Source organism: Hyaena hyaena, unplaced genomic scaffold, assembly GCF_003009895.1.
Source record: "Hyaena hyaena isolate Hyena2069 unplaced genomic scaffold, ASM300989v1 scaffold_1060, whole genome shotgun sequence".
Taxonomy (NCBI): domain Eukaryota; kingdom Metazoa; phylum Chordata; class Mammalia; order Carnivora; family Hyaenidae; genus Hyaena; species Hyaena hyaena.
In genome coordinates, this window is record NW_024081695.1 from 322,425 (window position 1) to 334,325 (window position 11,901).

At 37.0% G+C, this 11,901-nt stretch overlaps 1 pseudogene; it reads left to right on the forward strand.

Moving 5' to 3' along the window:
- Window positions 1-357: 357 nt before the first annotated feature.
- LOC120223894 lies at window positions 358-5,473 on the forward strand (annotated as a pseudogene).
- Window positions 5,474-11,901: the final 6,428 nt, after the last annotated feature.

Below are 11,901 nucleotides of genomic sequence, written 5' to 3' on the forward strand. Positions count from 1 at the left end.
TGTTATTGTTCATCTTCTCTTAAAGAAGCACATGATTCTAACAATTTTTTTTTAGTCAGGAATGATTTGATTAAATATCCCTGCAAACTCTCATGGGCTCTCATGTAGGTAGGAGTAAGAACGCCTTGCTTCTGGAACTGTGTACATTAAATGACTCATGTGAAGAAGGTCAGGTGGGATGCAGGGGACACTGGTGGGCTCTGGGCCCCAGCCAGGGCCACAGGCCAACCAAGCCAAAGACCTGCGCTCAGGAGGTGGGGGGGGGAAGCGGGGCATAGGTGGCCGGCGACACTACCCTGTTCGGTTCAGGAACTGCTTCACCTTGGCCTACCTCCGCTACCTCATCACGTACAAGTGCAGAACCCCGTCCCAGTACAACACCTTCTGGAAGTGTGTGCATCCTGGGGTCACCCAGCTTTTAATGCAGCTTTGCAAGATGGTGTTCCTGGCCACTTTTTTTCCCACCTGGGAAGGGGGTATCTCTGACTTCACTGGGGAGTGGACCAAGGCCAGTGTGGATGTGACAGAGCTGATAGACCTAAACCTTGGCATGTCCCAGAATGCAGGCAAGGGGGAGTACAAGATTATGGTTGCTACCCCAGGCTGGACCACCTCCAAGCTCATTAAGAACCCCTCTCTAGGTTGGACCCTGGAGCTTTGAGTTTGACTGGAAGTACACCCAGATGAGCACGGACTCCAACATCAGTTTGGTCCACTACTATCATTGCACCTTCCCGGGTCTGAATGAGAACACTGTGACCTATACCAGAGTTTTCTGTGAGCAGTGCTCCTACCTCTGTTCCTTAGTGGCTAGGAGGGCTTTGTCCTGGAGACCTTTGTCTACCTCTGTTCCCTGGACAGCTGGACAGCACTGCTATCTGGAGCAGTGGTGACAGTGCTCCGGACAGCACTGCTGTCTGGAGCAGTGGTGACAGTGCTGCTGACCCTCAGCACACTGGCCTTTGAGGTCACTGTTGTCAACATGCACAGGTGTGGTTTGCCAGGCATTCACATACCCTTACCCTGCCTCCACATCTCAGTGAAGTAAACAGTATTTGGAAAGTTAAAAAAAAAAAAAAGAAAAAGAAAAGAAAAGAAATAAAGAAATGACTCGTGAGATTCTACTCACTACCTGTGAAAATATTTCAAAGTCAACAATCACTTTGTTTACTAAATTGTAAACATAAGGGTGCTTGGGTGACTCAGTCTGTTAAGCTTCGGACTCTCGATTTTGGCTCAGGTGATAATCTCATGGTTTGATGCAGGAGTTTGAGCCCCACATCAATCTCTGTGCTGACAGTGTGGAGCATGCTTGGGATTCTCTCTCTCTCTCTCTCTCTCTCTCTTCCCCCCCCCAGCTCAAAATAAATTTCAAAGAGTTGTAAAAATAAACATATTACTTCTTCATATACCTACTTTTATTTATTTATTTATTTATTTATTTATTTTTGAGAGAGAGAGAGAGAGAGAGAGATACAGCATGAGCAGGGGAGGGTCAGAGAGAGAGGGAGATACAGAATCTGAAGCAGGCTCCAGACTCTGAGCTGGCTGTCAGCACAGAGCCCAGTGCGGGGCTCGAACCCATGAATCATGAGATCATGACCTGAGCCGAAGTTGGATGCTTAAACGACTGAGCCACCCAGGCACCCCACACCTACTTTTAAATACATACACCTGGGTGTGGTTGGACTCTCTCTAGAAGTGTTTTCTACTTGAGAGAGAAAATAAAACTGCTAAGGAATGGGCTCACTGCTGGACTCAGTCAAATGGGTCAATATATTTTGTCTAGAGGTCATCATCTTCGTGATGCTTAAAGCAGACTCATAAATTATTGATTAATAAAACAACTTGACATAAGAGTACATGTAGGGATTGGGGGAAGTAAGATTTACTGTTATAGTTATTTTGGCTGCATATTAGGGAAAATGCTTCTTGAAATCAACAGTTGGGGGTTAGAACCAAGCAATCAGCTTTGGATGAACTTGGGAAAACTATATAATGTGGATCTTAATAAGTTCCTTTAAAACTTTAATGTTTTATTTATTTTTGAGAGAGAGAGCACGAGCGCGAGAAGGTGAGGGTCAGAGAGAGGGAGACACAGAATCCGAAACAGGCTCCAGGCTCTGAGCTAGAGCACAGAGCCCGCCACGGGGCTCGAACCCACGAACCGTGAGATCATGACCTGAGCCGAAGTTGGACGCTTAACCGACTGAGCCACCCAGGTGCCCCCTGGATCTTAATAACGTCCTTAAATAAACTAGCTGAGGCTTACATGTGAAAACATACAAATGTTATCTAGAATGAGTTTTGACATGTAACCACCATCATCACATCATATAGAGAATGTACTGTGTCAGCTGTAACTTAGACAAACCTGCAAATCTAATCCAAGAGGAACACATTTTGTAGCTCAGTACAAATGTTCCCAGTATTATATGCTTCTTTGCTGCACATCATCAATGTCAGCTTTAGGGTAGGATGTGCTTCAACATTTTGTGAGTATTGTTATCTCATTAGTGAGGGGAACTTAGAATTATTTCCATATATTTATCAAATGATGCCAAACAGTAATATTGGTTTAATGAATATTTAACTAATACTGGTGGCAATAATTTCACATTACACTTCTCATGCACAAAGGTGGCTTTAAAAAAAGTTATCCTGGGGGCGCCTGGGTGGCTCAGTTGGTTGAGCATCTAACCTTGCTGTTGTGGGATCGACCCCACCTCTGGCTCTGTCTGGAACATGGAGCCTGCTTAAGATTCTCACCCCTCTCACCCACTTACGTGTTTTCCATCTCATAATATTCTTTAAAAAATTTATCTTGAAGTATAATGTGTTTAATACAGATATATTTACAGTTTATGGTTTTCCTTCACAGAAAAAAAAGCAGATTACTATATTTGGACATTTGATTTGGACACTTGACTACATTTTTATATTACTTATTTTACTTTTATTTTTGTTTTAAGTTTTTAATTTACGTATTTATTATAGGTAACTTAATATGTACCAAGTATTTGCTACATAGATCTAGTTGAAATAAAAATTTTCACATTATTTCTAAGAAAGGATGTTTTTAATTGGTACAGAACTGATTTAATAACAATATTCCACAATTGGAAATAGTTATTTGATAGTGGGTACTTCAGCTTTGAGTCAAAGAAGAGATCTGACTCATTCTTTGTTTTCACAATACTGTATTCCTCCTCTGTATTTCAGTGGGTACAAGTAAGATATTTAACTTTGTATATTATCAGAGACACTCCAAATTAATTCTTTAGGCTATTGCCAATGAGAAAATATTAGAATGTGAAATAAAGGTTATTACTGTGACAAAGAGGAGCTCTGAACATTGATAGCCATTTGGGTTTAATATTGTTAAATGAGGCCACATTACTGCTATAACAGTTAGCTGTCTAATAAGCTGGAATATCTCATCAGAAGTATTATAACAAGATGTGCTCTGAAGAGTCTGTTGGAAAACAATAGCTCAATATAGCTCATCTAACATTCGGTAACCTCTCATTTGCCTCCTCTATATTGTCTATTTCTGCAGGGTTAGCAATGAGAATGGAGCATCACATGCTTATCAGCCTCTGGCACCCTGACTTAGTCAGGGTTTTGATTAGTCCCCAAAGAAAGTATGTTTTATGGAAAGATATTCTGATTATCAACAAAAGGAAGCAGGATGGCAAATGACATTGGGAGAAATTGCTCAAATACAGAATAGAAATATAAAACCTATGAATTCAGTGACATTTCAGAGTCTCTTAAGCAATGGCCATCAAAGCACTGGGTATATTGTATTGATAGATTTAGTGTCCTTCTCAAGGTTTTTGTTAATATAAATCTATCTTTTGATTAGATCACTATTTTCATAAATATAGAGGGTCTTTTAATATAAAATACCATTTGATTTTATACATATAATTATACCTTTTATATACCATTTAATTTAGAATAAACAATCATAACTAATTTTAAGTTTTCCCCTTAAATTTGGATATCAGGGTTTTTTTTTTTTCCAGAAGAAAAATATCCTCCTAGTAAAAACATGCTTTTTATGTAAAATTCTGTATATAGGACTCTAACTTTGAGACATTTTTAGATTATTTCAGATTACAGATTTATGTGCAATATTAATTAAGAAAAAATATAAAAATTTCAATGTCACTTAATTATGACACTACCATAGATTTGGTAAAAAGAACCTTTTCATTGAAAAGTTATATGTAATTTCAGTGACTCATAGTATGCTATGCTGTTTAGGATTTATATTCCATTACCTCTTCCAGGTTACTTTACATAAAATCCTGCATATTATAGTAGTGTGCAAATTAAGTTTCCAGAAATCTAATACATGGTGTATTTCTACTTTCAAGGATGAACAAAACCTATGCATTAAAAATGCATGCTATTCCACTGAAATTTTAAGAGGTTTTTCTTTTTTGGTGTGTTTTATCATTCCCAAAAGTGCAGTGAAGATGTTTGGTTTGAGATTAATAATATCTCTTGCGTTTTCAAGACTGCTTTAAAACTTCCTAGTGTGCAATCTTCATATTTTGTTGATACATCCTTGGTAGGATGCCAGATCTGCATAAATGAACCAAATTAATCATTTCTGACTCACGAATCGGACTTGAAACTATTTATTCAGTAATATTTAAGTGCCCACGATGTGCCAATTATGTTCAATACTGAAGATCCCAGATATGGGAAAACAGAAACATCCCTTTGTTCTGATTGAGCTTCCTGCTATTAGGAAAGAAAACAGTGAGTGATCAAAATAGCACACTGATGAAATGGTGATTCCAGAGTGAAAAAAAAAAAAAAACAATTAGATGAGGGCCTATTAGAAAATGCTTAAAAAGTTTCAGAGAAAGTGATGCTTGAGTTGATATCTAAAGAATGAATGGCATTGGACTAGGAAGGGTCAGTAGACACTGTGTAATTGGAAGGATTACAAAGGGAAAAATTAGGACAAAAATCCTGCGATGTGAGGAAGCATAGTGCACCTGAGCTACTTAAAGTAGTCTGTGCATCCTTGGAGCAGAGGAAATGAAGAGTGAGCTTCTACAGAACTTGTGAAAAGTATGGCTATGAAGCTAAAATGACATGGAGGTGACTCCAGAGCAGAACTTGTAATCATGTGTTTGAGGATATAGTTTGAGTTTTCCCCTAAAATGGAAGAGGTGTGAGCATTTCTATAGGTCAACAGGACCCACAGTGCAGAGAGACTGATAAAATGCGTAAGAAAGACAAATATGATTGTGAAAATAAATTTTCCAGGAAGAAGATAAAAATAGAATCCAAAGAGCAGGTGGAGAGCATGACTTTTGAAAGAAATAGGATCTATCCTTGTTGCGTAACAGCAGAGTTGGGAGCTTGGTGGACTCATGGCTCCAGTTCTTTCAGGACAGTGGGCTCTGAGTCTAAAGGCTTGAGGTCCTGGTTCCTCGTCCTGGGGTGACATGAGGCTAGTCTGTGACCTTTGTGCTCACGAGCAGAGAGGGTTGCTCAACAGAGAAACTGTTTTATGACCTGTGTGCATATTTCCTATAGAGACAAATATTTTCAGGCCCATAAATATGAACTCTTTCTGAGTCTAAGTAAGTCTAGCACTTCATGGAAGGACATTGAGGGTTAATAAGATGCTATAATAAGATAGTCAATGTTTAATAAAGAAAGGATGTATTTGTAAAAATAGCCATTCCCCCTTGAACTAAACATTTTAGTCACATCTTTTCTTTCTTCCTGGACTTATTAAATATTTGAGGTAATGATCAGTGCTGCTTCTCTGGCAGTTTTGATTTATGCTAAGGTACTAAAAATTATGGTCCTTCAGGAAATGTCACTGAAATAGAGTGCTGCTTGAAATGTATATGTGAAAATAGATTTATTATATATTTATTATATATATAGTTAAAATATATAGTTAACTATATAAAATATATATAACTATATAAAATATATAGTTAACTATATATATATATAGTTAAAAGTTCAAGGTGTAATTGTTGGAGATTAGATTAAAAATAACACAAATATTAAGAACTATTTAAGTTATAGGATAGGAATTGTTTTAATAATGTTTTTAAAAATCAAAGTTTAGTAATTGTAAATGGTGATAATACTGATCATTTTGTAACTTAGCCTCCATTAGAAATTATATAAAATTCAAAATGTATCTATTTCTAGAGTGAAAGGCTTTAATTTTAAATTAAATGTGTATCAGAGGGGTGCCTGGGTGGCTCAGTCAGTTGAACGTCCAACTTCAGCTCAGGTCATAATCTCATGGTTCGTGGGTTTGAGCCCCACGTTGGGCTCTGTGCTGACAGCTAGCTCAGAGCCTGGAGCCTGCTTCAGATTCTGTGTCTCCCTCTCTCTCTGACCCTCCCCTGCTCACACTGTCTGTCTCTCAGAAATAAAGAAAATTAAAAAAAAAAATTTAAATGTGTATCAGAAAATGTTATTCTCTCTTTTAAGCTTTGTCAGTATAGTATAGGAGTTATTTCATATCTCCACTATACAAGCATTTTTATACAAACTGCTAGCTTTTGCAGGAGCCAGAAATACAACTTTTGTGCAATTTTGCAATATATTTAGAAAACTTTTGGAGAATATAAAATTTCAAGCAACTCTAACACAAAGACTTAAAATGTTACCAGGATCTGTAATTAGGATTTAAGATCAGTTAAAATGTTTTTTAAAGTAACATTTTAAATTACATATACATTGTTTCAATGTTTCCTCTGGAGTTAACTGATCCCCTGAAGTCTATACCCTCACAGATTGATCTCTTCTAACACTCCGTTGAAACAAGTTCCTGCCCAATACATAGACAATTGACATCCTAGTCAACTCCAAAACTTGAATCCCAGGTCTTCAAACACATCATGAAGGGATCATTGTTTCCCCAGCAATCGCTGTTGATGTGGTGAATCTTTCACTGGCTTACTATGCCCTATAGCTATCCAAAAGTGCTGACATTTCAGGCTCTCCATCATGCTATAAAAAGCAGGGGTTGGGGGTGGGGCTGAATGCAATCACCTATCAAAATAACTAAGCTGGCAAGGAGTTAAATTATAGCAATTCACACTAAAGTAGAGGCAAGGACTCAGATGCATGAAGCAGACTCAGATGAAGAAAGTCAGAAATGGAGAAGAAATAACCGACACCACAGAAAAGCAAAGAATTTTAACAGGATTTAATGAAACAATATATGCCAACAAATTGGAGAGTCTAGAAGAAACTGGTAAATTCCTAGAAACAACCAAACTTCCAATACTGAATCAGGAACAAATAGAAAATTTGAGCAGAGTGATCAATAGTAAGGAACTTGAATTACAAAAAAAAAAAAAAAAAAAAAAAATCCTAACAAATTGAAGTCCAAGACAAGATGGCTTCATAGGCGAATTCTACCAAACATTTAAATAAGAGCATATACCTATTCTCAACTATTCCAAAAAACAGAAGAGGAAGGAAAACTTGCAAATTAATTGTCTAAGGCCAACATTACCCTAATTAAAACAGAGAAAGACACTACAAAAAACAAACATGTGTGTGTGTGTGTGCGCGCGCCAATAACTCTGAAGAGCATAGACACAAAAATCCTCAACAAAATACTTACAAACTATCATCCATAAACATTAAAAAATCATTTACCACAATCAAGTAGGATTTCAGGTATGCAAGAGTGGTTCAATATTCATAAATCAATAAATGTGATACATTGAATGAATAAGACAAAGGATAAAAAATATGATCTTCTCAAGGATGCAGAGAAATCATTCAACAAAGTACAACATTCATTCATGATAAAAACTCTCAACAAAGAGGTTTAGAGGGAACAAACTTCAACAAAATAAAGGCCATATATGAAAAGCCCACAGTTAACATTTTAACTATTAGCAGATTACATGGTACTATGGTATAGAAAACTCCAAAGACTCCCCTAAAAATCTACTAGGACAGATAAATGAATTCAGTAAAGTCACAGTACATAAAAGTTATATACAAAAATCTATTACATTTCAATACCTAATAATGAAGTAGCAAAAAAGAGAAATTAAGAAAACAATCCCATTTATAATCATAGGAAGGAAGGAAGGTAAAAAGGAAGGAAAGGAAATTATCCAGGAATAAGGAGGGTGAAAGGCCTGAACACTATAAAAGCACCGATGAAAGAAATTGAAAGTGACACAAACAAATGGAAAAAAAAAATCCATGCTCTGAAAGAATATTATTAAAACCAAAGAAATCTACAGATTCAATGCAATCCCTATCGGAATATCAACAATAGTTTACACAAAACTAGAATAATGCTAAAATTTGTGTAGAATCACAAAGACCCAAAAAAATCCAAAGAAATTTTGAGAGAACAAAGCTAGAGGTATCACAATTCCAGATTTCAAAATATACTAAAAAGCTATAGGAATCAAAACACTATAGTACTGGCATAAAAACAGACACATGGATCAATGGAACAGGATGGAGACCCCAGAAATAAACCTTCTATGACAAAGAAGGCAAGAAATACAACGGGTAAAAAAAACAAACCAAAACACACCAAAAAACAATAACAATTTTTCCAATAAATTGAGCTGGGAAACCTAAAGAGTTATAAGCAAAACAATGAAATTGGACCACCTTCTTTCATACACAAAAATGAAATCAGAGTAGCTTCAAGATCTAAATTTAAGATAAGAGACTGTAAAACTTCTAGAAAAAAACATAGGCAATAATTCCTTGGATAGTGTGGTGCCTGGGTGGCTCAGTCTGTTAAGCGTCCAACTCTTGATATTGCTCAGGTCACGATCTCACAGTCCATGAGATCAAGCCCCAGGTCAAGCTCTGTGCTGACAGTGCAGAACCTGCTTGGGATTCTCTCTCTCCCTCTCTCTCTGACCTTTCCCAGCTTGCTCACTCTCAAAAATAAATAAACTTTAAAAATTTAATAGTTTCTTGGACATTGGCCTTAGCAACATTTTTCTAGATAGGTCTCCTAAGGCAAGGTAAAAGCAGAAATAAACTTTTGGAACTATGCTGAAACAAAAATCTTTTGCACAGTACAGAAAAACATTAAAAAATGAAAAGGGAACCTAGTGAATGGGAAAATATACTTTAAAATATTTGTAAATGATATATCCAATAAGGGTTAATATCCAAAATACAATAACTTAGCCAATACGAATATTTTAAAAAAACTGATTAAAAAAAAGCAGAAGACCTGAACATTTTTCCAAAGAAGACATCAAGATGGTCAAAAGACACATGAAAATATGCTCAACATCACTAATCATTAGGGAAATGCAAATCAAAACCACAATGAGATACTACCTCACAAAACGACATGAAATAGAATAGGTATCATCTAAATGACAAGAAATACCAAGTGTTGGTGAGCACATGAAGAAAAAAGTACCCTTGTGCACTATTAGTGGGAATACAAATTGGCACAGTCATTGCGGAAAACAGAATGGAGGTTCATCAAAAATGTAAAATTAGGGATGCCTGGGTGGCCCATTCAGTGAAGCATCCAACCCTTGATTCCAGCTCAGGTCATGATCCCAGGGTCCTGGGATCAAGCCCTACGCAGGGCTCCATGCTGAGGGTGAAGCCTGCTTGAGATTCTTTCTGTCTCTTCCTTTGCTTCCTCTGTTCACACTCTCACTCAAAAAAATATTAAAAATAGAAAACCATATGATTCAGTAATTCCACTACTGGATATTTACCCAAAGAATATGAAAATAGTAATTTGAGAAGGTATATGTACCTCTTTGTTTATTGCTGCATTATTTACAATAGCCAAAATATGGAAGCAACCTAAGTGTCCATGGATAGGTGAGTGGGTCAAGAATATGTGGGATGTATTATTCAGCCATAAAAAATAAAATTTTGCCATTTGCAACAGGGTGAATGGACCTAGAGAATATTTTGCTAAGGGAAAGAAATCAGAAAGAGAAAGACAAATACCATATGATTTCTCTTATATATGGAGTCTAAAAACAAACAAATGAAAACAAAACAACAAAAACTTCTTAATACAGAGAGCAAAAGGGTGGTTGTGAGGGCAGGGGAGGAGGGATGAATGAAACAGAAATAGACTATAAAGAGGTACAAACTTCCAGCTACAAAATAAGTCAGTGATGGGATGAAAGTGCAGCATAAAGAATATGGTAAATATTGTAATAATATTCAGTGATGGTGGCTACACTTATGGTGAGCACTGAGAAATATATAGAATTGTTGAATCATTATGTGGTATACCTGAAACTAATATAACACTGTTTATTAATTACACTTGAAAAAAAAAAAACCCACATCTCCTCAGCTCCTGGAATCTGATATCAAGCCTTTCCAGATTTGTGGGAGCCACCCCAGAGTGTGATAGCTCATAGTGTGTGTGTGTGTGTGTGTGTGTGTGTGTGTGTGTGTCAGTGCGACGGGAGTGGGGAGGGGGTGGGTCTTATACCTGATACTCATCTTGTTTCCCCAATGAGTAGTTTACTGGCAGGTCATATACATGTGCTGCCTCTCCTTGTTCCTCATGTGATCCATAGTCTCTATGAGTCTCTCTGTAATTTTCCAAGATATTTTCATGTGTTCTATCATGCACTAAAATCTAAAATCTGGGTCACCATATAAATAGGGCCAAAGTAGTGCAATGGTGCTAAAAGGTGAGAGATACCTATTGAAGAAGAAAGAACATTTGCTGAGTAGAAGAAAACCACCTTGACACTGATGTGACCAAACATGACTTTAGAAGAAACCTGCAATTCTTACAAAGGATTTATGTATATGACTATACAAAAGGGACATGAAACCTGTGTTCTTATGAAACCAAAAGTACACAATAGACCATGTCAAATAACTAAATGATGTTCTTGTCCCATCCCTGCATAAATAAACCAGACAACTTGCCTTTTTGGAAGTGAGCTGTTAAAACATGTAAAGATATGTAATTTGCAATCACTGAATCACACAATAATGAATACAGTATCATTCATGTGTTCCTCTTTCTCTCTTCTCTGCCTTTTCTATAAGGCTTGGATATGCAAATATCCTTTCCTATCTCCTTGGAAGCCAATTGTGATGAGGGAAACAATTATGGTCAAGGAGACATTTCCAAACTTCTGAGGACCCTCTGGAAAATTTCACTTTTTCAGTTAAAGAAGCAAATTACCAGAGCTCTATTCTTATCACTTTATTCTGATTCTTAAGATGAATGTGTTGCCTGCAGACTGAGGTGATGATGTGTTTACAAAGGTAAGGCAAAGGTAAACATTCAGCTTCTTTTGAATTTCTTATGGGGAGGGGGGATACTATGTCTATATTTTTACTATTGGTTGTATTTTCTATTTCTTACTGCTAAATTGTGTCCTAAATTATACAGGTGTTAAACTGCATAATTTTTGATTATATTTCAATTTGATGAATGGCTTAATATTTGTTCCTGAAAATTTACAGGTTATTTTTTTTGTCAGCTTCTTTTGCAGCCTGCGTAAAATTATCAGGATATCCACTAAAATCTTCCATGTTAATTTATTAATAGTTCATTGTCAAGTTGGTTTCCACAGAACACCCAGTGCTCATCCCAACAAGTGCCCTCCTCCATGCCCATCACCCACCTTCCCCTCTCTCCCACCCCCATCAGTCCTCAGTTTGTTCTCAGCATTCAAGAGTCTCTCATGGTTTGGCTCCCTCAGTCTACCCCACTATTTTCCCCCCTTCTTCTCTCCCACAGTCCTCCATTAAGTTCCTCTTAACCCTCCTATATGTGCAAACATATGGTAACTGTCCTTCTCTGCCTGACTTACTTCGCTGAGCATAACACCCTCAAGTTCCATCCATGTTGCTACACATGGCCAGATTTCATTCTTTCTCATTGCCATCTTC